Source organism: Dermochelys coriacea, chromosome 1 (genome assembly GCF_009764565.3).
Source record: "Dermochelys coriacea isolate rDerCor1 chromosome 1, rDerCor1.pri.v4, whole genome shotgun sequence".
Lineage (NCBI taxonomy): Eukaryota > Metazoa > Chordata > Testudines > Dermochelyidae > Dermochelys > Dermochelys coriacea.
This window is the reverse complement of record NC_050068.2, coordinates 237,679,764-237,705,607: the sequence shown is the minus strand read 5'-3', so window position 1 is coordinate 237,705,607 and position 25,844 is coordinate 237,679,764. Positions and strand designations below refer to the sequence as shown.

Here is a 25,844-nt window from a genome sequence, read left to right as displayed (position 1 = left end):
AAACTCATTCTAAAAGCAGACACAACTATTTCTGTAAGTTTGAAATGATTGGGTGGTGGTGTTATGCTGTTGTGATATACAGGAATAATGATAATAGACCAAATTTTATTTTTTGGTCCCTGCCACCTGGTATGTGTCAGGATTACAAAAGTTTATGCCATTCCAGTGGCTGTGATTACAAGTGTAACTTTATTTGTTGCATGCTTATTGTATTCGACACCCAGTTTCCAGGGAAATACCCAAATAAGTTGAAAGATGCAATTTGTGCTACTTTTCCAGCCCAACTGGAATTAGTAAGTGCTGAGTAGAAATACACTCAGATGAAGACCCTCTGAAATTTGGGGACAGGGAGTTGAAATCTGGATGTGAATTTTGCAGCTCAAGCCCATCTCTGAGCTTGAGATTTTCCTAAATGGTGTTTATATGAAATTTGCAGCCCAGAACATTGAAAAGGTTTGGATTAGACCAGTACAGAACTCAGAATTTTCGTTTTGCAGGGCTTAGGGGCTGATCCAAAGCCTATTGACTGAAATCAGTGGAAGCCTTTCATTTTTCATACCAATGGGATTCTTTCCATTTACTTCAATGGACTTTCTATCAGGTCCAGTGCGAACATTTTTCTGTCCATTTTGGTTTGCATGGTGAGTTTTGGTTTCCACGGGTTTGTGCCCCTAGGTTTCCATTTAAATTTGGGATTCAAATGGACCCAAACCTCAGAGCAAAACTCAAGCTCCAGTCAACAAGTTGTGCATGCTGCTAAGCCGCAACCAGGCAAGACCACAGAGTTTCCCAAGGTGACTTCAATCTAAAGCCACAGTCTCAGGGTTTATTTGAAACTCAGTCCAATGTGGAAAAGACCACAATTTACAGAAAAGAGATGACTTTGGATCCAAACCCCACTGAAGTCAATTTAAAACCTTCCAATGATTTAAATGAATCAGTGCTTAAATTATCTTCAGTGACTGATATTTTTCAATCATTAACACTTATTGTATCAGTGGATAATTAATGTATTATTGAATTAGTCAAATGGTTTGTTCTGTTATCCCCAAAGAGCAACAGGTATATCTCTTTATCAAGTTTTATTGTAATATAGCAAATAAATGCATCCCAGGCTCGATGAAAGCTTACAGTATAAAGCATGAAGTAAAATGTTCTTAGTATGATGTAGTTTGTAGATATCCAGATGTGTCATTGTGTACCAGATATTGTTTCATTTCTTTTATATCACAGCATGATTGAAAATGTAAATTCTAGGGAAGGGAAAATTTTAAGCAAAGCCAATATAAATATTGGACCAGTATGTAGGAAGCCAGAATGTCTAGAGAGTAAAAAGGTCATTTTGAAGAAAATGTGCAATATTTTCAGTTAATTCTACCAAAAGATGTGAATATTTTTAATTTTTAGAAGCACCTTTTTCTCTGTCTCACTTTGCTGTGGGAATGCTTTGCCACAATTAGTATATATGAGACAGAGGGAGCTGACACTGCCAATATAAAACATCTTTAGCAAAAAAGAAACATTCTGTTCTATCAGTGATGACATCACTTACTAAACCTGAAATTAAAAATCCAAGCAATGATTTCCAAAGAAGCCTAAGGGAGTTATGTGCACAACTACCATTGAAAGTCAGATCCATATACCAGGTATTTTGCATCCATTAACAGAGTCCTGTCAACTAGATTTAGATTCCAAATTTAGACTGAAAGCCAGTAGGAATTGGGTGCCTAATTCTGCTATATCCCTTTGAAAATTACAGCTCTAACCACTTCACTATCAACTGTTTATGCTGCTTGCTTACTCCTGCATTTCACTCTGTTGGGAAAATGGTAATTTATCTGTCAGTTTCACATTTGTTTCTAGCTGGTCTTATGTTCTCCTTCTTGTTCTCTTGTTTGTGGGTTGCAAACACGATAGGAAAATATTTAAATTCAAGAAACTTTCTTTTAATTGAATTTGGGTTGGTTTGTTTAAGTTAACATATGTATTCATATTAACTTTTTAAGGCGTTTCTTTTTAAACAAAATCTAAAATTAGAGCCCCAAATCAGTTAAAGTATCAGACATAGGCAATTGGTGATTTTTTTCTGTTTGTAAGATGTTTTATTTGTTCGAGTGTTCTGAAAAACAAACAGCCCCTATGAACTGTACCAAGAGTACAAGTTGTGTAACTAGCATATTCCAACCTCCAAATGCCTTTCATGTCAATATGAGAGATACCATCAGGCACTTTCAAAGCACCAACCTATTTATAAAGATACCATCAAAACCTGCCTGATGCAGCTGACTTATGAATCAATTATCTGGATTGCACCAAATGATATATCTGTTCTGAATTTTAGAGCCATATGTTTAGAGCAAAACCATAGCCAGATAGGCTATTCAGCATCACGACAAGGTTCTTATCTTCATGTATAGACCTGTCAAAAATAAAAATGAAAAAAAAAAAAAAACAACCCAAACCCTGACTGTAGGGCTTTTTCCCCAGAAACTACTGTTGTTTTTTAAGTTCATGACTATCCAGTTATTTATAGCTTGAGATAAAAGGAAAAAAGATCAATCAGTAACATACCTGGGATCAATGTTGATAGTGAACAGTAAATTTAATGTGGTTGAAAGCCGATGAAGGAGTTCAGTGAGGTTTGTATATGGGAAAACTTGGTGCCCTAAATGTTTGCATCATTTAACAACAACAAAAAAACCCCACTCTTTTGGTATAGAATTTACAAAGCCATTACGTGACGGCATAAACACATCTCTTTCGGATGTGGTATGAAACTTGAAGATTGTTGTGGACATTAAGGGCTGGTCTACAATGGGAACTTAGATTGGCATAGCTATGTCTCACAGGGGCATGAAAAATCCACACCCCTGTATGGTGTAGCTAGGCCAACCCTAACCCCCAGAAATAGACAGAGGAATTCTTCCACCTAGATACTGCTTCTTGGGGAGGTGAATTAACTATAGAAACAGGACAACCCCTTCTGTCATTGTAGAGAGCATCTCCACTGAAGTGCTACCATGGCACAGATGCTGTGCTGCAGCTGTGCCACTGAAGAATTTTAATTGTAGACATACCCTGAGATCCCATGGAACTTTTCACAGGAGTAGGTGTGTAACTGTCAAATCCTGCCTGTTCCAGATCAGGCAATTACATGCCTTTTACCCAAAATTCCCCCTGCAGTTCTAAGTGGATATGGCCCTGGTCTTCCATTCTCATCCTGTGTGACTGTGCTCTGGGAAGTAGCAGCTCTTTAATATAACACAAGAAGAGGCGGGTTTTCAGATGTAAATGAAGGACATTTGTAAAGCCCTTCAAGGTGGGTGTTATGTCAATTATTGTTTTTTGAATTGCAGTAGTGCCTACAGGCCCCAACCACGCCTGGGGTCCAGTTGTGCTAAGTGCTATATAAACCCACTGCAAGAGGTGGTTCCTGCCCTGAAGACTTGTCAGTCTAGACTGACAAGGTTGGGAACAAAAACTTGGGCACAGAGAGACTAAGTGATGTGCCTTGCCCAAGGTCTCACTGCCTCCGTTTCAATTTAATTTGTTTACTTCTCTGAGGAGATTGTGTTGAGCTATTGAATTAAGTATGAACATTTCCTGCACTCTCCTGGGTAGTCTAAGTTGTAACACAATGGCAACTAGAAAAGACAAACCTGGCACATCTTTCCAGCCCACAGGATACCACTCCTGTTACTTTCTAATAGCACAGAAGACGCATCTTGGCACCATATTTAATCAGTCAGAAAAACTGTCACTTTGCACAACATTACCAGTGCTCTTTTCTGGCATACAGATCACCTTGGAGGAAAACAAGAGATTGGCATAAATTGTTCACAACAGAAGCTGAAAACCTGCAAAGCTTTGTTTCATTGCAAACCCCTTTTGTCTAGTGTCACAGAGCTAGGCTGGAGTTCTCGTATATGGCAATGTAAATTCTCCAAAGTGAGAAGTAGTTCTGGGTGGATCAATTTTAGGGAGCCTGACCTGAGATACCTAAAAGTTCCAGACTTTCAGAGGGCAGATATTCAGTATTTTGAAAATAAGGTCCTTTTTAAAGGTGTTTCAAGTCTCAAGCTGGGTACCAAAACTCACAATCACTAGTCTTTCTGAAAACTTGGACTACAGAGTAGCTTTAGCTGGCTATCTGAATAGTTTGGTTATTGCCTCAAAGCGTTTGATTTTTATGAAAAAAGAAAAGGAGTACCGGTGGCACCTTAGAGACTAACAAATAGTGAGCTGTAGCTCACGAAAGCTTATGCTCTAATAAATTTGTTAGTCTCTAAGGTGCCACCGGTACTCCTTTTCTTTTTGCGAATACAGACTAACACGGCTGCTACTCTGAAACCTGTGATTTTTATGACTATCCATAGTATTTGGGGCAGAGGAGAGAGACTAACTGGCAGCAACCTGTAAATCCTAATGCTTTCTGCCGTTTTAATACACTACTGTTTATTTATCGTAAGATGGGACCCAGAAGTGTGAGGTTGTTGAAGTTGGGGTTTTGGGGTTGTTGAAATTGGATTAAAATGTGTGGCTTTGGCCTTCCTATCCTATATTATTTACTCAGTGCTCTTAATATACTTAAAACTGTATAAAATGCAGAGGAAGACACACTAAGCGACCCAGAGAGCTTGCAAACTAAGTCACACATGCAAGCCAGTCACTGTTTCTCATCTAATTTTGTCATTTCCTAGAAGCACCACTTTCAAGGGTGATTTTCTGGGGGAGAAAAAGCAACCTGAATTTGCTCACCCCAGGCAGGAACAGACTGCTGAGATTTGGAGGGATCTGTATTTATCCAAATCTGTTTTCCTCTATTAATCTGATCAATACACTTCTCAACCATGGGACATATAATTTCTGTTGGGGTGAAATTCAATCCTACCCAGAAGGAGTATCACAAAGTCTATGAACACTGCGGGCTTAAGCATAATTTCAAAACAGACCGGAAGTGGTGAATAGGTCTTGTACTGGGCCCTCTGTGCACAGGTTAATTCCAACCTTTGAGTAACTTGGTATCACTATGTGTCATAAAGGACAGGGATGTGGTACTGAATAGGTTTAATGCTTGATTTTCACAAGCCACTAAGTATCCAGAGCTCCTGTTGAGTCCATGGGAGCTCTGAGTGCTCAACAACTCCTCTGAAGTCTAGGCCCTTACGCATTACTGGATTTAAAGTATTAAATAGCATCAAGTGTAACAAATATTGACCTTGCCTCACCAAATATTTACCGTCTCATCTATTGCTGTATGCCTTCTTCATTAGGGTGATGTTAGCAGCTAGGATTTGCTAGTTGCACTAATTTTATAAATTGATACACTCAGCTATTTGTGTAAAGGCCTCCTTGGATTGATTTCTAGATGCTTATTTCACTCATTGTAAAAGTTTCTGTCTCCCTGTTAAAATGTCACTTTAGTTTTAGGTATTTCTAGTTTTGTGGTATGGTTTTGAGCCATGTTTATTTTATATGAACTCCTTGTCAAATCTGTAAGTCGTAATAATAAATATTTTCATACGCATGGCACTTTTCCTCTGAAAATGTCAAAGCTCTTTTTATAGATGGATATGTATTATTGTGCTCATTTTCCAGATAGTTCACTAAGGCACAGGAAGGTAAGGGACTTAGGGTTACATATTCAAAAGTGCCTAAGTGATTTGGGAGCCTACATCCCATTTTCAAAAGTGATTTAGATACATAGGGGCATTAGTCACTTTTGAAAATGGTACTTAGGCCCCCTAGGGCAAGATTCCCAGCTGACTTAGGCATTGCAATTCCTAACTTTTCGGCACCCTGCCAACCAGTGGAATTCACAACTCCAGGTGAGGCATTCAGATACCCTATACTATGCATGGGGAGAATTAAGCACCTAAAACAGGATTCACAGAAGTCGGCATGCTGGAGTGGGGAGCTGCCTATTCTAACCAGTAGGAAATAGAGAAAAAGGGTGTGGCCTAAGCCCTGTCTCTCAAAGGGAGTTAGGTGGCCTATCTCCACGATGGATTCATGACCATGAACCCCTTCTTGAATGTTGGTACCTAAGCCAGGTCAGTCCTTTCTCATGAAGATTGGTGATGGTGGTGCCCCATCTCCAATACATAAGAGCCCACTGGCTAGAACACTCACCTGGGAAGTGGGAGAGCATGGTTCAAATCCCCACTCTACTTGATTTGAAGCAGGGATTTGAACCCAGGTGAGTGCCCTAATCACAAGGCTATAAAATATTCTGGGTTGGGTCTCCCTGAGTCTCTCATGTTTAAGATGTTCCACTTTGTATTGAATACAAAGAGAGTCCTTGGAACAGGACTTAGGTAAAATTGCCAAAAGTACCTATGGCAGAGATGGAAGTAAAATTCAGGTTCTGACTTCCCAAACAGTAGTACCTGTTGTGCTATTGTAATGTATTGATGAGCATGTACTTCCCAGCTCCCTTCTCCCTCAACTTGCTAGAGCACCTAAAAAGCTGCCTTTAAATACATATTCCTTGGAATTTATTCACATAGCTTGAAACTATGAGTAAATTTATGGAAATAGCTTCTTTAACCTATACAGACCAGTGTTTGGTTTTAAACTAAAATGAAAATTCATAATTTAATATTCTCACTGTTTGTATCTGTGCCATGTATAAGACTCAGAGGGAGAAGGTGAAAAGAATTATGAAGAAATGATCAGACACACACACAGGCTAGCCTGACCAACTGAATACTTCCTTTCTTTGACTTGACTTCTCCTAAATAAACAAAAAAAAAATCCCACTATACGTGCAATATAGGTCTTTATTAAGTTGAGCATATGCTCAGTTCCATCCTTATTAAACAAAGAAAAACCCATTGTTCAGTGTGTTCCCTATATTCAGTGTGTTCCCCGGTTTCTGAATCACAAAGATGAGTCTGTTGCATCCCTAGCCACAGAGCCTGGCTCTTTAATTCAAGCTGTAAAGACTTATGCTTCTAGTTTTGGAGGTTCTCCTTTGCTTTGGCCAAAATGGCAACTGTTTAATTGGGATGGACTAAGCACATGCTTAAGTATCATACTAAATCATGGTCATATTTACCAAAATAAGACTTATTTTTTTAAATATGAAAAACATTTAGATGTCTCTCCCACTCACAACTTGGCCCAACTCCACAGCCTCCACACGTCAGCAGCCTCCTGGCAAATTTCTGTTTTCTTTCAAAGAGAAGTGTTTCATCAGGCAAAAGCATTAAAAAGAGTGTTCATTAATTATCCACCAGAGAGAGAGAGAGAATAAAGCACAAGTTGGTACACAGTGTAATTACAGCGAGCACATGTTTTAATGGTGATAGTCTATTAAATTTTATAATCTGAAATCAGTGACATTTGCAATAATTATTAATAGCCCAGTTTCTTGCTATTTATATTTAAATAGCGCTTTGTGGCTTAACTAAAATAATTAACCTGAAATGGTGTATTATATTAACCTAAACCAAAGAACAGTTAGTTCTGAAAGAATGTCTCAGATAGCTGTTTTGGAAGTATTTACTATACTGCAATTAAGGCAAAAATAGTTCTAAACATTATAGCTATAACTTGCCATCAGGCCACACATGAAAATTTTCATTGAAGTGAGTATAGTTTTCCATAAAATAAAATGACAGCATATAGCCCTCTGATACCCCTAGTCTGAACATGGGGTTATACAAATGGATCCAACACCCATTGAAGTCAATGAAAAGACCTTCACTTGGATCAAGTCCGTATCTGTATATTTATCACCCATATCTTGCACGACACATACTCATGTTGTATTATGTAGTTCAGGCTTCATTCTAAAAACACATTCAAAACAAAAACCATGAAGTTGCCCCCACTTATACCAACACTAAATTTGGCCCAATGCTCTTTAGAATGTTCCTATAGAAATTAGTGGTGGACAATTTTTTCTGCTTCATGTTTAATGAACTTCAGAATTGTACATAATTTGAGGCTGTCTAAGTCCCCCATGTAGGCTCTTCCAAAGTTGTATTGGCCGGTATGCATTGTAGATGCACTGGGAGCAGTTCTTCTAAGTAGACTGTAATCATACTTCTATCATGGATTTTGTTTCAGAAAACGTTTTGTTTCTTGATGCCTTTGTGCTACAGACAACAACATCCAATCTCTTTAAATGGCAGCTGGACTCAAAAGTTGGAGCCAAAATACAATGTGGGATTTTTAACATACATATTAAAATATATATTAGATCCCAAACAACAACAACATTCTCCTCAAAGTGCTTTGTGATTGTGACAGAAGTGAGAAATAATCTCTTCAAAGAGAAGAAAAGAACCTCTTGTAACAATACAGAGTTTAAATTCTTAATTATAAATTATTTTAACTCTTCGAAGCCAAATTTGCTTAAACTAATATCCAGCAGCCTACATGAGAATATATTATTTTTGGCACCGTTCTTAACCTGGCATCTTTACTAACTCGCTTGGGGTTGCACCATTATTAATTTAACCAAAGTGCATCAGGAACTTATGAAAATCTATCCTCAATCAAGCCATTGATGCTCATATTTTCAGAATCTCCAGCTGATGGTCTGGTCTCAAAAAATGGATCACATATTATTAAAATCAATCTGAGTATAAGGTCGTCACCAGTAAAAGTCTGCATTTTCCCAAAACACAGAACAGTTACCATAAGAAGTATAAGGGGGGAAAAAAGATCTCTCAGATACTATTGTATGGGCAAAAGCTGACCTTTCTAAATGGTAACTAGCATTATAGGAGTCTGAATTCATTCTCTATACCCATGCCAAGATTGTCATCAGTGCTAGCTGTTGTGTGTTGCAACATCTGACAGTAGTTGAAAGCCTTCCCTGCCACACCTAATGGTCTATAAATTATATGGTACAGAAAACAGGTGAAGAGAGACAAGATTGCAAGGAGGTGGTGGAGAGGAATACCGGATCTGGTGTTAAGACAGTTTTCCACTACGGGAACATCGGTAATAATTGGTGTTCCTGTGATAAGATTGTTTTAGCACTTGTAAGGTTCACTCATTTAACACTTTTTATTATGGACTCCTTCAGCTTGCACTGCAGGTATAATGGAACTCATTATAAATATCCATGCTTTACAGCAGAAGTACACTTTAACAAAGGAAGATCTTGACTGTTTAGCACATACTCCTGCAATAGTGACATACCTACAGTGGTTGCCCTTAGTGATTTGCCAATTGCCTTAGATAATAAAGCCTGTGCAGTTACCTGAGCTCATTATTTGCAGAATTCCAGTACACTATAGCCCATATAATTAGGGGGAACGATAAAAGAATACTACAGATATGAAGGCAATTTAAATTTAGTCGTCTTATGAAGGCAAGTTATAAAGGGCTACCACTGTATTATGCACAAAATCTGCTACAGGCTTACTGTGTGACCTTGAGCAAGTTACTTAACAGTGTGGTTAACACACACTTTTTTTTCAAAACGCTCTTTAAATTTGGCAGCTTGGAGCTATCTCTACTTTTAAGCTTTGCCCATCACTGTTCTGCTAACAAAAATACAAGCATCAAATGATGATCATTTTGCATTTATCAAAGAAAGGGAAAAGGGGCAAAGCTGACAACTTAATATTACATAATTGGAAAAATTACCATCAACAACTGGTTATTTCAGGGGAACTAACAACTATTTTTACTGCTAAGTGCATTATTGATTCAGGGTGTATTTTTTCTCTGCCTTTTGAAAGTGTAGAACCTTTACATGATTCGAGTTTTCCCTTATTCCTCAGTATTGCAGCAAATAACTGCCTTTAGAATTCCTAATGGCTAAATTACAATTATTATGCAAAGACCTACAATAGACAGTTATATAGATTGTTAAATGATTTTGCCTTTTTTACAAACCATAATCACTTTCCTTTATTAGCTGAAGGATTTCATAATTTAAGGACGATGAGAACCTATAAGTCACACTTTCAAATAAGGAACATGGATATTGCAAACATTAAATTCTCTCATAAAAATGTTAAGGCATCATTAACCTAGGATCAGATTAATACAATTCAGTCAACTCTAGATAGATATATCCTGTAATAGGCTGAAACAATACCTAGTGATATAGGATGTATAAGATTTTACTACAACCAATTTATTAACCTATAAAACATACAGGTATCACTCAAAGCCACCAGTAACAGTGCATGCCTTGTATTAAATCATGAGAGTTTAGTAGGGAAAAAGAAAGTTCCATCCCTTATTTTGTCTCCCTTCTCTATTGTTAGCTGTCATCACAGCATCTTACTGCCACCATAAGTCAGATGAGATGTTTTTTTCTGGTACAGCTTGATCTGAGAATGTTTGATTTATCCATCTGTTTACATATCTGAAAGATTTTAAAAAGAATTTCCAGGGCCTATTTTTGCTCAAACTTTACAATAGTTAACTCCAGAGTAACTCCAGTCTGTTCACTGGAGTCACTCTGGATTTATACGTGTATAACAGTTAGCAGGATTTGAGAGAGAGAGAGAGAGAGACACACACACACACACACACACACACACACACACGCCCCCCGCCCCCATTGAGTCAAACATTAGAAGCCAAGGCTTGCATCTCACTATCAGTTCTGGTGGCAGAGGGGAGATATGGTAGGGTTAATACAAGGGAGGAGGGACAACTGACTTTGCAATCTTTTCTATCTGTAGCTGTCTTTTCCATAGATAAATTATAGCTAGAGCTATGCACATATTTGATTTTTTGTTTGAAAAATCATTTCAGGTTTACCCAAAATAAAAAAAAATGGGTAAAAAATAAATTAGCACATTTTGAAACAAAATGTGCTTTTGAAATTTAAAAAATTGAAATGTTTCATTTTGAAAATAGTTTTAAAAATCTTTTTTTTCAGTTGAAACCATTCACCGAATTTGACATGAAATTCAGTTTCAATCAATGTGGTGAATAAAATATTAGTCAGAAGCATTTCACCCAGCTCTAACTCTACTTCTGTGGGTCTGGATAAGCAATACTTGCATAAGGAAGGGGGGCAAGATTAGAAGGATGACCGCCTGGGATGGGATGCATACCTCACATCAGGCTTGAGTAGAGACAAAGAAGCCAATTAGAGCTGTAACAGGCTGCACCTGTGGGAGTCAGTGTTGGCAAGCTTTTAGTTGATGATAAAGCCTTGCGGGGCAAGGGACAAGCTAAGCTGCTATAAAACTAGGAAGCACAGAGTAAGAAGGGGGCTATAGTAGAGAAGGCCTGAAGTCACTCTCTGGGCATAGAGAGGGAAAAAGAGGAAACCAGGGGGAGAACAGAAGCCATGGTATCCTGGCCCTGAAGGAAGGGTGTACCCAGAGGAGAGTGGAGAAGGAGCCTGATAGAGGCAAAGTTGGAAACAGCCCAGGAAAACAGCAGCAAGGTTTTGGACAGTGCAGACCTTGGCCGCTGGTTTGAGCGTCCCTGGGCTGGAGCCTGGAGTAGTGAGCAGGCCCAGTCTCCCCTAGCAGCAACTGGGGAAGCAGCACAGATGGAGCAGTGGACCAGAAGACTGCCTGAGATGATCATCTAATGGGACTTTGATACTCTGACAGGGAAGGACTTTAGTGACCTGGGCAGAGGGCCAAGCCACAAAGAGGGAGTAACCTAACCCCAGAAGGTCGGGGAGAAGAGATACAGGGCAAGCAACTAAAGGAGAGGGTGTCAGACTGGTTGAGACCTATCCCCACACACAGCCACAAGGATGTGCCGCAGCAATGAGTAGAGCACTCAGTGACACCACCCTTCACGGTATCTGCCTTCACAACCCATAAGTATATTGCAATGTAGAATAATACTGTCTTTGCCAGTGGTAATGGACTAAACAGCTTTTTACTTCTAAGCTGCTAATTCAAATCCAGCCCAGCTCATTAGTGACTAGAAAATGGTGTCATCTGATATTCAGTGACCTATGTGAAATGCAATTGGTTCCATGCCACAACTATACACAGCCACATTTGGCAGTAATTTTGTCTCAGCAATGTAACTCATCAGAACAATCAGTGATTGAGTGGGATGATGGATTGAAATGAACTACCCTCATTTTTGGATGTGGATCCTTCCATGTCAGGGTTGAGAACCATGAGCTGGCTGGGTAGAGTGAGGGTGCTGGTCACCATGATGTAGTTCTTGATATACACAGAGGGCTTGATTCTCCAGGGATGTTTTTTTTACTAGCCCCAGATATTCTCTCTCATTTTATTTATAGAAAAATCTGGTGTTTGGGAATTTGTTTGGAAATCTGTGATTAAAATGTAAACATACATAAGGAGATTTCAAATGTTAAAAAAGGTAAGTGTAAATTAGTTCACTTATAAAAACTTTACAGTTTTGCCTAAGTAGGTGATTCGGCTCAAAACTTGCAAGTATTTCATATAGTTAGTATGGGGAATTCCTAAGGGAATACTGAATGAGTTATCTAAAGCAACTGATTTTTAAGGGTGGCAGATGAATTTATGTGTATTATATTTGCTAAAAATATTGATACTTATTAATTTAAAATGGCACCCATTTAGCTCAGCCCAACAACTAGATTGCTGCAAAAATGTATACACAAGTAGCTTTACATGTGTAAATAGTCCTAGACTGGAAGTAGAGTAGTGAGACTACTATTTGGGTGCCTTGGGTAACGGTGGTTCTTCCCCCTTTGACTCAGTGGGACACCACTCTGCCTCACTATGTGAATGGGTGTCCCCCACTGTCAAGGAATTAGCCAAGTCTGGCATGAAGATCCAGGGCCCCGGAGGCAGGGTGGAGCAGACTCTCAGTCTTAAGGGGCTCTGGCTTTCAGGCTGGGCAGGCTATAGTCAGTCTCTGTACTACGGCCCCAGGCAGGATGGGGGTACCAAACAGTCTAAGAAGCTCAGGCCCTCAGGCAGGGCAGAGCTGTGGATAGTTCTGGGGCCCAAGCCCTCAGGCTGGGCAGAGCAATGAATAGTCTAGTGTCCTGGTGGACAGTTGGCTAATACAGGCCTTTTGGCCGAGGGTGGGGTGTCAGGGGGATCTGGGCCCAACCAGCTCCACCAGATCCCAGCCCAGGGCCCTAACAGTGGCAGACTTCTGCCAATGGGTCCACGGGGAATCCAGTCACAACACCATTTCAGGCAGAAATGCAACCAGACTGGCGACGGCTGTCCCTGGGCTACTTCCACCCTCCCCTCGGGGTGTACCTGGATCCATGGGTGTCCTACATCTCCCTGGGGTAGGTAGCTGGGGCTGTCCCAGCAACTCCTCAGTGTCTTGGTTGGCTGGTGGCTTCAGCTGCTCTAGCCAGTCCTCAGCTTGGTGATGTTCCACTATAGTTTGCAGGCTCAGGAAAAGACAGAAAACATCTGTTTACTCCAGCAGTTGCCACACAACTAAACTATAGGACCCACCCTTTATACTTCCTGTCCCACCTCCTAACTTCCAATGGGAGGGGCGGGCATGGCCTGGTTCTGCCCATCTGGGATCAGAGAATGGGTCCTCCCCCTCTGACTCAGTGGGAGGCCACTCTACCTCATTACAGGTGCATAAAAGTTTGGAGCTTTGGGCCTCAACGTGTACCAGCTCAGATATGTTTACCACAATCCATTTTTAATTTACATTTAAGATTCATTAAAATTAACATTTCAGATTTTAGCACCGCATGTAATCGTCTTGCTGCAAAGTGAAGTATTGCTATTCTGTAATGCTAGAGAGAGTCTTATGAAGTGGACTTTAAACCAGTTTCCATCCTACTTTTAGTAAGAATAAAAAATAGTTGGATACCATGTTTTAATTATATATTTTGTGTAAGCATTACAGTTTTGTGAAATGTATCCCTGTGCAGAGAGCCAGAGCAAGGTCTGTGCATCACCTGAGTATAAGTAAGAACTTAAGTGGTGTGTAGACATTGGGCTGGTCATCTGCATAGTGATAAGCTTCATTGTGACAGTTAAATTGCTATTAAAGATGAAAAGTAGGTCAAGTTCTTTGTAATGCTTCTGCATGGGTCACAGGGTTCCTAAGAGAGGAGATGGTCCAGTGAGTAAGACTTTGGAAAAAGGGGTTTGAGTCTCTGCTCTGGCACATATTTCCTGAGGGACCTTGGGCAAGTCATTTAGACCCAGACCCGCAAAGATCATTAGATGCCTGTGTACCTTTTAGGCACCATTAACATTTTCAAAACCACCACTCTGCTGCTGCCTAACTGCATAGGCACCCAGGGGATAAGTTTCAACCAGTCAGCAGTCTCATAGTTGCGAAAGCCCTGATGCCACCCTACAGCTAGCAAGAAGCTCAGAGCCTAGAAGGGTGATGGCTAAGGGCCATTCTTGGACTCATTCCACTAGGCCACACTGTCTCTCATAATAGAGAAACAGTGTCACTTCAGCAAAATGTCCCCACCAAAAAGCTTAGAAATGTCAATTGTAAAGGAAGAAAAACCTTAAAGAGTTTCCGTTTTATTAGTTGAGGCGATTGGATTGTTAGCCTGTAAAACATTTATGTTGTTGAGACGAACAATGCTGATTGTTATCCCTTAACATCTGACTGAAGGAGGAATTTTATCTTTATGTTGTGACCAATCTCTTTGAGGTTTTTATAGCTGATGTTTTAACTCAAATAGAAACAATATGTTCAAAATCTTACTGAACAAGTGAGCTGTGAGCAATGAGCCACAAGAGGGCACTGTTGGAAGCACTAAAGTTTACAAACTTTTCTTCTGAAGTAGCTGCTTGTTTTTAAATGGCAGTTACCTAGAGGATGTAAGAATTTAGGATCACAACATCTTTAAAATGATGTGTTTCCTGGCAGTGAATTCACCTAAAGATTTGTCAAATACTTTTAAAGTTTGGTCTATTAAAAATGAACTGTTAATTAGGATAATGAAGTACCTTTTTTAATGTTTCAGTATTTAGATTTCTGCTTTACTATTTTTAAAAAAAGAAAGTGAACAATATAGAATAATACGGTACCATTACTTTGTTTCAGAATAGATGCAACTTTATCTACTTGACTCATTTACAGTAAATATTTCCCTTTATTTATATAGCATTTCACAGAAGGACCTCAGGGTGTTTTTGCAAAGTTCAGTAGAGATCATATATATGTGTGTGTGTGTGTGTGTGTGTGTGTGTGTGTGTGTGAGTGTGGCCTTCATATACATTTAAGGGTTCATATTTAAGACCTCATGTTATATGACCTTTTAAACAATTTTATGCTTGGTCTACACTACCAAGATAGTTCAATGCAAGCCAACTTGCATCCACCTACTTATGCATAAAGAAAAGGAGTACTTGTGGCACCTTAGAGACTAACAAATTTATTAGAGCATAAGCTTTCGTGAGCTACAGGTTGCATTTGGTGGAAAAAACAGAGGGGAGATTGAGACCATAGATGCTGGAACTAGAGGTGGTGGGGGTGTTGCCGCACCCCTTGGCTTGAAGTGATTTCCATTATATACAGGGTTTACAGTTTGGTTCAATGGCTCTCAGCACCCCCCACTATATCAATTGTTCCTGCACCCCTGCATGGGACTACACTAAAACTTGTCTCCCCTCATGTAAGCACCCTATTATGGTGACACAGCATTGAGCTATGGTTGATGTATTGAGGTCGATGTGGTGCAAGTGTAGATACTACATTATCTATGTTGACCCTAAGAATCCTCCAGCAGCTGTCCCACAATGCCTGACACTGACCACTCTGTTTACAGTTGTGAACTCCACAACCCAGTGGTCATGGAGACCAGAAGCCCAACTCTCCCTTTAAAACCCTGCAGATTTTGGAAATGCCTTCTCCTGATTATTTGGCTTCACAAGCACACCTAGCAGATGCCCTGGTGGGTGGAGCTTCCCAGTCAATTGTGCTGACCACGTGCTCCAGACACACTCCAGTGTGGGATAGATAGGAGATATTGGATCGCCTGGGCCTGATGGGGGAAGAGGCTGTGCAGACATAGCTACAGACCAGCCATAGAAATGTGGACATCTATGAGCACGGATTGCATTGCAGGGGATGCAGGAGAAGGGGTACCACAGGGAGCAGCAGCAGCAGTACTTAGTGGAAGCGAAGGAACTTTATCACCAGAAGGCCCAAGAGGCCAACAGTCCATCTGGTGCTGAGCCATAGACCATGTTGCTTATACAAAGCACTGCAAGCCATTTTTGGTGGAAACCCCACCACTCCCCGGAGACCATTGTGGATACCTCTGATGAGCCCAAGACACAGACCATTGGTGGAGGAGGAAGAAGATGGGGGATATGCTATTGGGTATTCCAGCTATGCTGCATGCCAGGACCTCTTTGAGACTCTACCGCAATCCAGTCAGTCAAGCACGGGCAAGCCTGATGGAGGGAAAGAAACCTCAGGTAAGTGCTTAAATGTTTTTCCAATTACAATGATTGTGCCCCCAACTTTTCAGGACATAAGCTATTGACCATTCATTAATTTACTTGTAGTAGAAGTAGCAATACAACAGAAAAAGAGAGAGCTATCTGCTTTTTATTTCCCCTGTAGAGTTGGGGACAGCACATGTGGAGCAGTTTGGTTGTGAACATAGGGATGTCCCTTGAATCTTCCTGAGAGATCTTGATGAAATTTTCATGGAGGTATCTGCAATCCTCTACCTAACGTTTGTAGGGATTGCAACCTTATTTTTCCCTCTGCAGTAGGACACTTTCACATGCCAGTTGGCAATAACTTCAACAGGCACCATTGCAGTACAAAGGCTAGCAATATATGTGCCCAAGCAGCTTTGGGATGCCAGCAGCAGCAGCGGTGCAATCTATGTCTTTGTTACCCTCAGGAATGAGAGAGCAGCCACAATCATCACCACCTGGGGGAAATGGCGCCAGTATTCAGTGCCAGTGCTCTTTACTCATAGGTTCATGCAAGCAAGCAATTTGCTCCTCCTTTCCCTCACCCCCCAGAGGGCCATATTCGCCATGGCTGGAGCTGTGAGCAGGGCCGTGCACAAGCATACCAAAGCAGAAGTGTCAGTAAGCATGTCTTGTTTAAGACTTTAGGAAGGCAAAGGAAAGGAGTTCTGAATCTTAAGTTTCGCTTTCCATTGTGAATATGCTGACAATGGTACCTCTGTGTTTTATCTGAGGCTGCTGCTGCTGTTGTGACCTTGAAGGGTTTCCCCTCCACACCCATGGAATGCCTGAGCCAGATAAGTTGGAGAAAGAAGTGTCGGTCCCAAGGGGCGGGGGCTCGGATACACTCAGTTATGTGGGCCAGTTGGTCAACGGCAGCATTCCAATGATGCTCCTGGGTACGATTCTGGTGGGCATCTACATGAAACACATAAATCAAAAGGTTCTGCAGAACAGAATACAATTCCTGCCAAATAGGGGCTTGCTGTGGATGGCCCAATCCTGAGCTCTCCAGCGGCCCATCCAGGTGGCCAGTCCCTGAGACACTGCCCAAGAGTAAGTGTACAGGCTTACCTCAGGATCCCCAAGGGCAAGCACCCACCTCACTGCCAGCAATACAGCATAAAGCTCAGCATATTAGCTGGAGGCTCCCTGTCCCATGGTGGTCTCATGAAACCGGCTAACAGGATGTAAGTCAATAGCTCTCCAGCACTGCGTATTACAAACATACCTAGCCGAGCCATCAGTAAACCAGGTATAGGGACACACGGCGGCACTCAAACTATCAAATGAGGCACCCCATTGCACAGTGAGGGCTTCGGGCGGGGGCTGGGCTGCAGCGGGGGGGCTGCCCCACCCTCCTCCTGCTGACTATGCCAAGAGTCGGTCCCAAGGGGGGGCTCAGATACACTCAGTGAAGCCACTCCACGTGCATAAGTATAACTGGTTTTATTGCCAAAGTATAATAAGCCTGCCAACCTTCACACATTACTAAATATGTGCTTTCCAGTAAGCAAGCCAACAAGAATCAATGCTTACACCCCTTCTGCTATGGACAGTCCCAGACCCTCCTGCCTTGTCCATGAGGGCCTGTAGCAGGCGCTGCTCCAGCGTGGGGAATTCCTGGGCACCCACAAGGCCAGGGTCCACAGGTGAGACTGTTTGTCTAAGGCAATTCACATAGCTGCTTTTATCATCATCTCCTTCTAAGGGGGGGGCATATTCACCCACAAGCAGGCTCTAGCAGGAAACACTATTGCTTCCTATTCTCACACTTCACAGTCTGGTCCTCGCTTATCTCTTCACTTGTTTACCCAGTCAAGTGGCTACAAGCCAGCACAGCCGGTCAAAGCCAGTTCACTACTAGCTCCCCTGAACTATGCTGTAACAACAGCCCGAAGTCACTTGCGGTCAGCCCCAACAAGAAGGCAGCTCAGGATGACATGTTCAGCAAGATCCTGCAAGCCCATCTTGCATCAGACCATGAGCAGAGAGGGCCTGGAGGGTGAATATTGCAGTCTGTATGGAGAAGGAAAGAGTGGACTAGAGAGAGGCCCAGGAGTCCCAGCTGGAAAAGGAGAGGGACATGCACCAGGACATAATGGGGCTTCTCTTGCAGCAAACACAGATCTGCAGACTGTTGCGGGCTTACAGTTCAACAATCATGGGCTTGTCCATGGAGAACTCTAGAGAACATCCCTACAGCCTCTCCTCTATATTCCACTTGGCATCAGAGGCAACATCCCAACCCCTACCACTCCACACTTTGGGACATTAAGTACAACCACAGCTTCACCTACACTGACCTGAGAGAGCCACAGTTGCTGAATGTGTAGCCAAAGGACATGAATGTTTTTTTCCCTTGTTAATAAATTAATGGAACAGAACTTAAGTTTTAATGTATTTGCTTGTTTGTTACTAACCTTCTATTTTTTTGGGAAATAATTCATTTTTATTAGTTCCTAACATATGTTGCAGAATGCCTAGCAGTACTGAAAACACTCACTTACTGGTTATGTACAGTGTTACACAACTCACAGAATCAGTGACAAACACAATGTAATAATCATAAATGTACATCAAGCTCCACAAAATTAAGAGGTGCTTTGACAGTGCTATATTCATACATGTACACCAAGCACCACACAATTCCTAACAGGCCCCAAAACTACAGGGCCAGGTAGAGCACAGTACACCACAACACATTACTATGCTCACTGTTAAAATGCTCACTGGTCTGTATAGCTCTGCACTGAATTCTTCTAATAGCCCTTGTACCTAGCTGTTCAAACTCAGCAGAAAGCCGCTCACCCTCTGCCACAGCAGCAAATTTTCCCCCTTTGCCTGACAGATATTATGCAAGACACAGCAGGCAACTATAGCCATTGGGATATTTTTTTTTATAGAGATCCAATCTTGTGAGTAAATAATGCCAACATCCTTTCAGTTTACCAAGAGCACTGTTCAACTGCCATTCTACACCTGCTGAGCTGGAAATTGAATCTTTCCTTGGTGTTGTCAAGGTGGCCAATGGCCAGGGGAGTAATGCGTAGGCTGGGTGCCCCAAGATCACTATGGGCATTTCAATATTTCTAATGGTAATGGGTTGGTCAGGAAAAAAAGTCCCTGCTTGCAGCTGTCTGAACAGTCCTGTGTTCATAAAGATGCGAGTATCATACAAACTTCCCTGAGCAGCCAACTTTGATGTCAGTGAAGCATCCCTGGTGATTCACCAACACTTGCATAACCATAGAAAAGTAGCCTTTCTGTTGACATACTCTGGGGCAGTTGGGCTGGTTCCAAAATTGAGATGTGTGTGTCATCTATTCCTCGACTGCAGTTTGCACACCTTATTGCTGCAGATCCATCCACTGTGACCTGCACATTGTGGAGTCTGTCTTGTGTAGCAGGAGATGGTTAATGTCCTGCACACTTGCATTACAACTTTCCAGCTCCAGAATGATTTCCCACTGACCGTTAGCAATCTGGCTACAAGTTTCCAAGTGCGATCACTACTGAGTTCTCCAGTCTCATTGCCACTTATTCTGGTGTTCTTGCACTGGAGGGCTGGGGGGTGAGCTTGTCCAGAAACAGATCCAGAAACAAGGCCTTGCACATCTGTAAGTTCTGCAGCCACTGCTTGTTGTCCCAAACCTACATTACAATGCGATCCCACCAGTCAGCACTTGTTTTCAGGCCCAGAGATGGCGCTCCACTATCATCATGTTTCCCACTGATTTGATTTTTCTTGAGCCTTTGCAAATACCAGAGGATTGTGTGTCCTGTGCTTGCAACGCTCATGACGACAATAGTGCAGTGCTGTGCAGGTTTCATGCTTTTGTCAGAATTGGTGGATAGCAAGGATGGCCACGCAAATTTGTGGGATTTTTTTAAAAAGGTGTGAAAACAATGGGTTAGGGATGACATTATGGAAAGGAGAAAAATGCATGCTGGTAAGTTGACCCCTTGCTCCCAGTCACCTGTGTGCAACTTGTTTCTGCCCCACAATGAATTGCCAAAACTTCCCAAAAGACTGCACTGGATGGTAGCAAGTTGCACACTGGGTTTCCTATCCAGGATGCACTGCATTGTGTATCGACACAAGTGCTCTTGGTGACTACACGCAGCACCAACACAAGGAGCCAAATGTGCATAAGCGATATACTGTGTCAGCTTTATGCTGATGTAACTTGCGTCAGCCAAAGTTTGTAGTATAGACATTGCCTTAGAAGATAAATTTAGTTTTAAATGGACCAACTGTTAAGTTAAATTTGTAGGAATTTCAGGTTACATATTAATTGTTTAACTATAGAGACTCTATTTATTTTGTAAAGTAATTAAAAATAGACCTAGAAAGATGACCAAAATTTACAGTCTCTTCCTGGGAAAGAGTCACATCAGTTTAAAAATAACTTACCCAGAATAGCTTTCCTGTCTCAGATAATATCAACCCTGGAGAAGAAAATAAGGCCAAGATTTAAAACAACCTGAGTCTACAGTTAGTCTCCCAAATCCATATTTAGGCACCTAAGTAAATGGCTTGATTTTCAAAAGGGCTGGATAGTTAGCTAAAAATGCAGTTTCCAGAATAGATGGGGTAGAAGCTCTCTCTTCTTCACTGCCTTCCATGGGCAGTTTAGAGCTACCCAAGGAAAGGTGAAGGTTTTTGTGATTTCATGCTACAACGGAAGGTTAATCTAGTTACTCTGTATGAATAGAATACCGTTTTTTCCCTTTCTTTTTCAGGAACAGGTGGGAAAAGCCTCCCTTAAATATTGGAATTGGAGTTTGTTCCTGTTCCTTTACGCAAGCCAGACCCCCAGGGGAATCTGATTAAGCTAGGGAGCCTGGCTGAACAGGTTCAGATAGGCAAAGAAGCTAACCTGCGCAGAACGGGACCTGGGAGTGCTGGTGGAAAGCAATTATTTGGTTGGATGCTTATTACATTCTGGTTCGGTCTTAAATAATAATTTGTAAATTCTGCCCCCCCTCGGGAATACTTGAGTCATCCAGCTTTCTAACTTTCATAGTTTACTCTTGTTTCTAATGGGAAATAATATATTAAGTCAGGTTTGTATTCATCTTCCTTCCCAAACTCTGTGTGCTGCTGGGTGGAATGTCAGCGTCAGACATGCTCAAGTGTTTGTGATTGTATTGCGCTCTAGTGCATTCAGCCTACAGCTGTACCCTACAAATGATATAAGCCCTAAGTACTGAGGGTGGAGGGGGGAGAAAGGAGGAGAAGGATCATATTGCCCACACATTGTCATCTAGATGTATTGATATTTCATTGCTTACCCCCAAGTTCAGATGCAGGCTTCTCTTACAAGCTGGAAAACTCTCTGTAGCTCATAGAGTCTCCAAAGTACATCATCTCTGATAAAAAATTACAGATTCACCTCCTTATTCACCTCCTGATTAGACTCAAATACAATCCATCTGCTTTCTGCACTTCAGTGCAGTGGCTTCATCTGCTTGGTTATGTGTCTATTTAATATCTCTGCTCAGTTCTCTCAGGTTGCTGCACAGTTCTATATATTTTGTAATTCCTTTAGTTCTGAGTAGTCTGCAAATGAACTGTGGTTGGATTTACCAGATAAAGGCCCAATGGGGACAGACAGGGAGTAACTGCAATAGGAGAGTGGAGAAGGTTTTTGTTTGTTTTTTCGCTTCAGCCACTAAAAGACTTATAGCTTCTTCAACAGCGTGATAGATATAGCTCCCGAGCCCACTGGAAGTCTTCCATGAACCAGCTTTTGGGAACCTATTTAATATCTCTTCCTTTTACTCACTGTTATTTCATTGGTATGTAGTTTTATGATTAGAAGTGGATGATGCTTTTCATGGCATTGTCTTCAGTCCTTCCACTGTGAGAATCAACGTGGGCAGCAGTATCAAATCATCAGTATCAAATCCTGGTTCAGGCAAATTGCCACTGAAGCTTATGAAAGACTTTATGAGGTAACACTAAGAATTTTTGACTCCTGTGTAGTAATTCTGAAGACCTTACAGAGTGTTGGCAGGCTCATGCAATGGAAGGTAAATTGTTCTGCTCATGACACCTAGTGCACGTTAAGCTGACCTGGGTGAGCGTCAAGTGGGAAAATAAATCATCTGGATTTTGACTCAAGCAAGTTGTTGATGGGCTTTTAACATTAAAATCAGCCTTCTTCCTGTTTCATGGTGCCCTTGCTGAAACAACACAACCCCCAAAACAAATAACAAAAAAAAATCCCACTATACTGTAATAATTCATAACAATGATCTGAACATTACAGCATCAACTATTAAAAAATTCTGGGCCCAACTCTCGTGTATACTGGCATAAAATGGGAGTAACTCCATTAAAGTAAATGGAATTACACTGATGGAAAAATCAGCATAACAAAGCAGACTCAGGCCCCCAGAGTATTGTGCCATTGCTGTAATATAAGGTGGGTGTGATGTTTTGTTCAGGATGTGCAATCAGCACAGGAGACTGGATCAACTGCAGTTTGCATCCCAGTCCAAAAATTCTGGGTACATGTTTTTGTAATTTTAAAAAGCTTTTTTTTTCCAGATGCAGGTTTGGAGAAAGCAAGAAGCTACTTCACAGCAATGTGTCACTCTTTTGCAGCCTCCAGATCTTTTGCAGCCTTCAGATGCCCTTTATTTGAGACTGCTGTTTATAGAGACTAAGAGAAGAAACAGCAGATGATCCGGTAAGAAGGGAGGAATGATTGTGAACTAAAACATGAGCTGCTATACTGAACACTTATCTCATTGTTATATACAGTAGAACCTCAGAGTTACAAACTGAACCGCCAAGCACACACCTCATTTGGAACCGGAAGTAAACCATCAGGCAGCAGCAGAGAGCACCTCCCCCCCCCAAAAAAACAAACAAACCCCCAAACGTGTTAAATATAAACTACTTTTACAAAAGGGAAAGCAGCATTTTTTTTCTGCGTAGCCAAGTTTCAAATCTGTATGAAGTCAATGTTCAGTTGTACACTTTTGAAAGAACAGCTATAACGTTTTGCTCAGAGTTGTGAACATTTCAGGGTTATGAACAACCTCCATTCCCGACGTATTTGTAATTGAGGTTCTACTGTATCTAGGTGTCAAAAACCTGTGGTTGAGTTATTCTAATACTTAACATTTGCACAGCATATAGTTATACATGTATGAAACATCTTTTATTACGAAGGAACCTGAAGTGCCTCTCTCTCTCTCAACATACAAGAATCAATTCACCAGTGAAGAACATCAGCTTCTGGGCTGGATAGTGGTAGGCTGTACTTGGTCTTTAAAGTTCAGACTCGGGTAACCCCATGCAATGAGAAATGAAATCCCTTACTTCTGTATGTGCCACTGGAATGTATTCAGGCTGCGTAGGAGGGTAAGAAGCACTTGGGTTTGATTAGGTGGCACACATTACTCTGCTAACTGGATTGAGACCTGTAATCCACTGAGTTCCCAGGGTTGTGGTTAAGGGATCACAGGAGAGGCCGTGGGAAGGAAATTTACCAAAAGAGTCTTGTCTTGGGAACATATACCTAGTCATGAGTCATAAAAATAGCCATTCTGGGTCAGACCATCTAGCCCAGTATTCTGTCTTCTGACATTGGCCAACGCCAGGTGCTTCAGAGGGAACGAACAGAACAGATAATCCCTGCTGCCCATTCCCAGTTTCTGGCAAGTCATTTAGCACTTCTGCCATTTCCACATTTTCTGTTATTGTACCTCCCACCCCCAACTGAGTAATGGGCCTACCCTGTCTTTGGTTTTCCTCTTGCTTTTAATATATTCATAGAATGTTTTCTTGTTACCCTTTGTTTCTAGGTACTGTGACAGGGTTGGGCCAGATGGCTACAGGAGAGTGATAGAAGGCAGATATATTAGCCCCAGGTTAAGTAGGTCCCTTTTCCCTGGGTAAGATAACAGGGAAGGTTCCAGAACAATCAGGAACCTTCTGGAGACAATTAAGACAGACAGGCTGATTAGAACACCTGCAGGCAATCAAGAAGAATCAATTAAGGCAGGCTAATCAGGGCACCTAGGTTTAAAAAGGAGCTCACTTCAGTTTGTGGTGTGTGTGAGGAGCTGGGAGCAAGAGGCACTAGGAGCTGAGAGTGGGAACGTGGACTGTTGGAGGACTGCGGAGTACAAGCATTATCAGACACCAGGAGGAAGGTCCTATGGTGAGAATAAAGAAGGTGTTGGGAGGAGGCCATGGGGAAGTAGCCCAGGGAGTTGTCGATCTCACACAGCTGTTCCAGGAGGCACTCTAGACAGCTGCATTGCACAGGGCCCTGGGCTGGAACCAGGAGTAGAGGGTGGGCCCGGGTTCCCCCCAAACCTCCCAACTCCTGGTCAGACACAGGAGGACTCAACCTGGACTGTGGGTTCAGAAAAACAGCCAAGCTGAGGGCTGCCGTGAAGCTCCAAGGAGAGCAAATCCACCAATAAGCACAAGATCCACCAAGGTAGAGGAGAAACTTTGTCACAATAGTTTAATCTTTTTTGTTCCTGGGCCTTTCTAAGTATTTGCCCCCATACTTGTATTATTTTTTTATATTTATCCTTTCTAATTAGACCTAGTTTCCACTTTTTGTAGGACTCTTTTTTGAGTTTAGGATCATTGAAGATCTCCTGTTAAACCAGGGTAGTCTTGCCATATTTCCTATCATTCTTGCACGGTGGGATAGTTTTCTCTTGTGCCCTTAACCGTGTCTCTCTGAAAAATTCCGAGGTCTCTCAAACTGCTTTTCCCCTTAGACTTCCTTCCCCTGGGATCTTACCTACCAACTCTCTGAGTTTGCTAAAGTCTGCCTTCTTGAAACCCATTTTTTTTATTGTTGTGTTTTCCCTCCTATCATTCCTTAGAATCATGAACACTTTCGCCCAAGCTGCCTTTCGCTTTCCAATTCTCAATCAGTTCTTCCCTATTTGTCAGAATCAAATCTAGAACAGCCTCTCCCCCGCTGGCTTTCTCCGCCTTCTAAAATAAAAAATCGTCTCCAATACATTCCAAGAACTTGTTGGATAATCTGTACCCTGCTGTGTTATTTTCCCAACTGATGTCATTAGTTGAAGACTGTGTCACTTAGGATGGAAGAATCCCATGCACCGCTACAGACTAGGGACTGAATGGCTAGGCAGCAGTTCTGCAGAAAAGGACCTAGCTGGATATGCGTCAGTGTGCCCTTGTTGCCAAGAAGGCCAATTGCATTTTGGGCTGTATAAATAGAGGCATTGCCAGCAAATCGAGGGACGTGATCGTTCCCCTCTATTCGACATTGGTGTGGCCTCATCTGGAGTACTGTGTCCAGTTTTGGACCCCACACTACAAGAAGGATGTGGAAAAATTAGAAAACATCCAGTAGAGGGCAACAAAAATGATTAGGGGACAGGAACACATGACTTGTGAGGAGAGGCTGAAGGAATTGGGATTGTTTAGTCTGTGGAAGAGAAGAATGAAGCGGGATTTGATAGCTGCTTTCAACTACCTGAAAGGGGGTTCCAAAG

General features: G+C 41.7%; 1 long non-coding RNA gene across 1 annotated transcript in view; it reads right to left on the bottom strand.

Annotated features, from left to right (window-relative positions):
* The window catches only part of LOC122460718, a 29,087-nt gene extending 4,342 nt beyond the window's left edge, over positions 1-24,745 (bottom strand). Inside the window, exons 1-4 of the long non-coding RNA XR_006282175.1 lie at positions 24,734-24,745; positions 21,229-21,233; positions 15,347-15,496; positions 4,923-4,928 (exon numbers count right to left, since the gene is read on the bottom strand). This is a non-coding gene — a long non-coding RNA (uncharacterized LOC122460718). The remainder of the gene's footprint in view (positions 1-4,922; positions 4,929-15,346; positions 15,497-21,228; positions 21,234-24,733) is intronic.
* Positions 24,746-25,844: the final 1,099 nt, after the last annotated feature.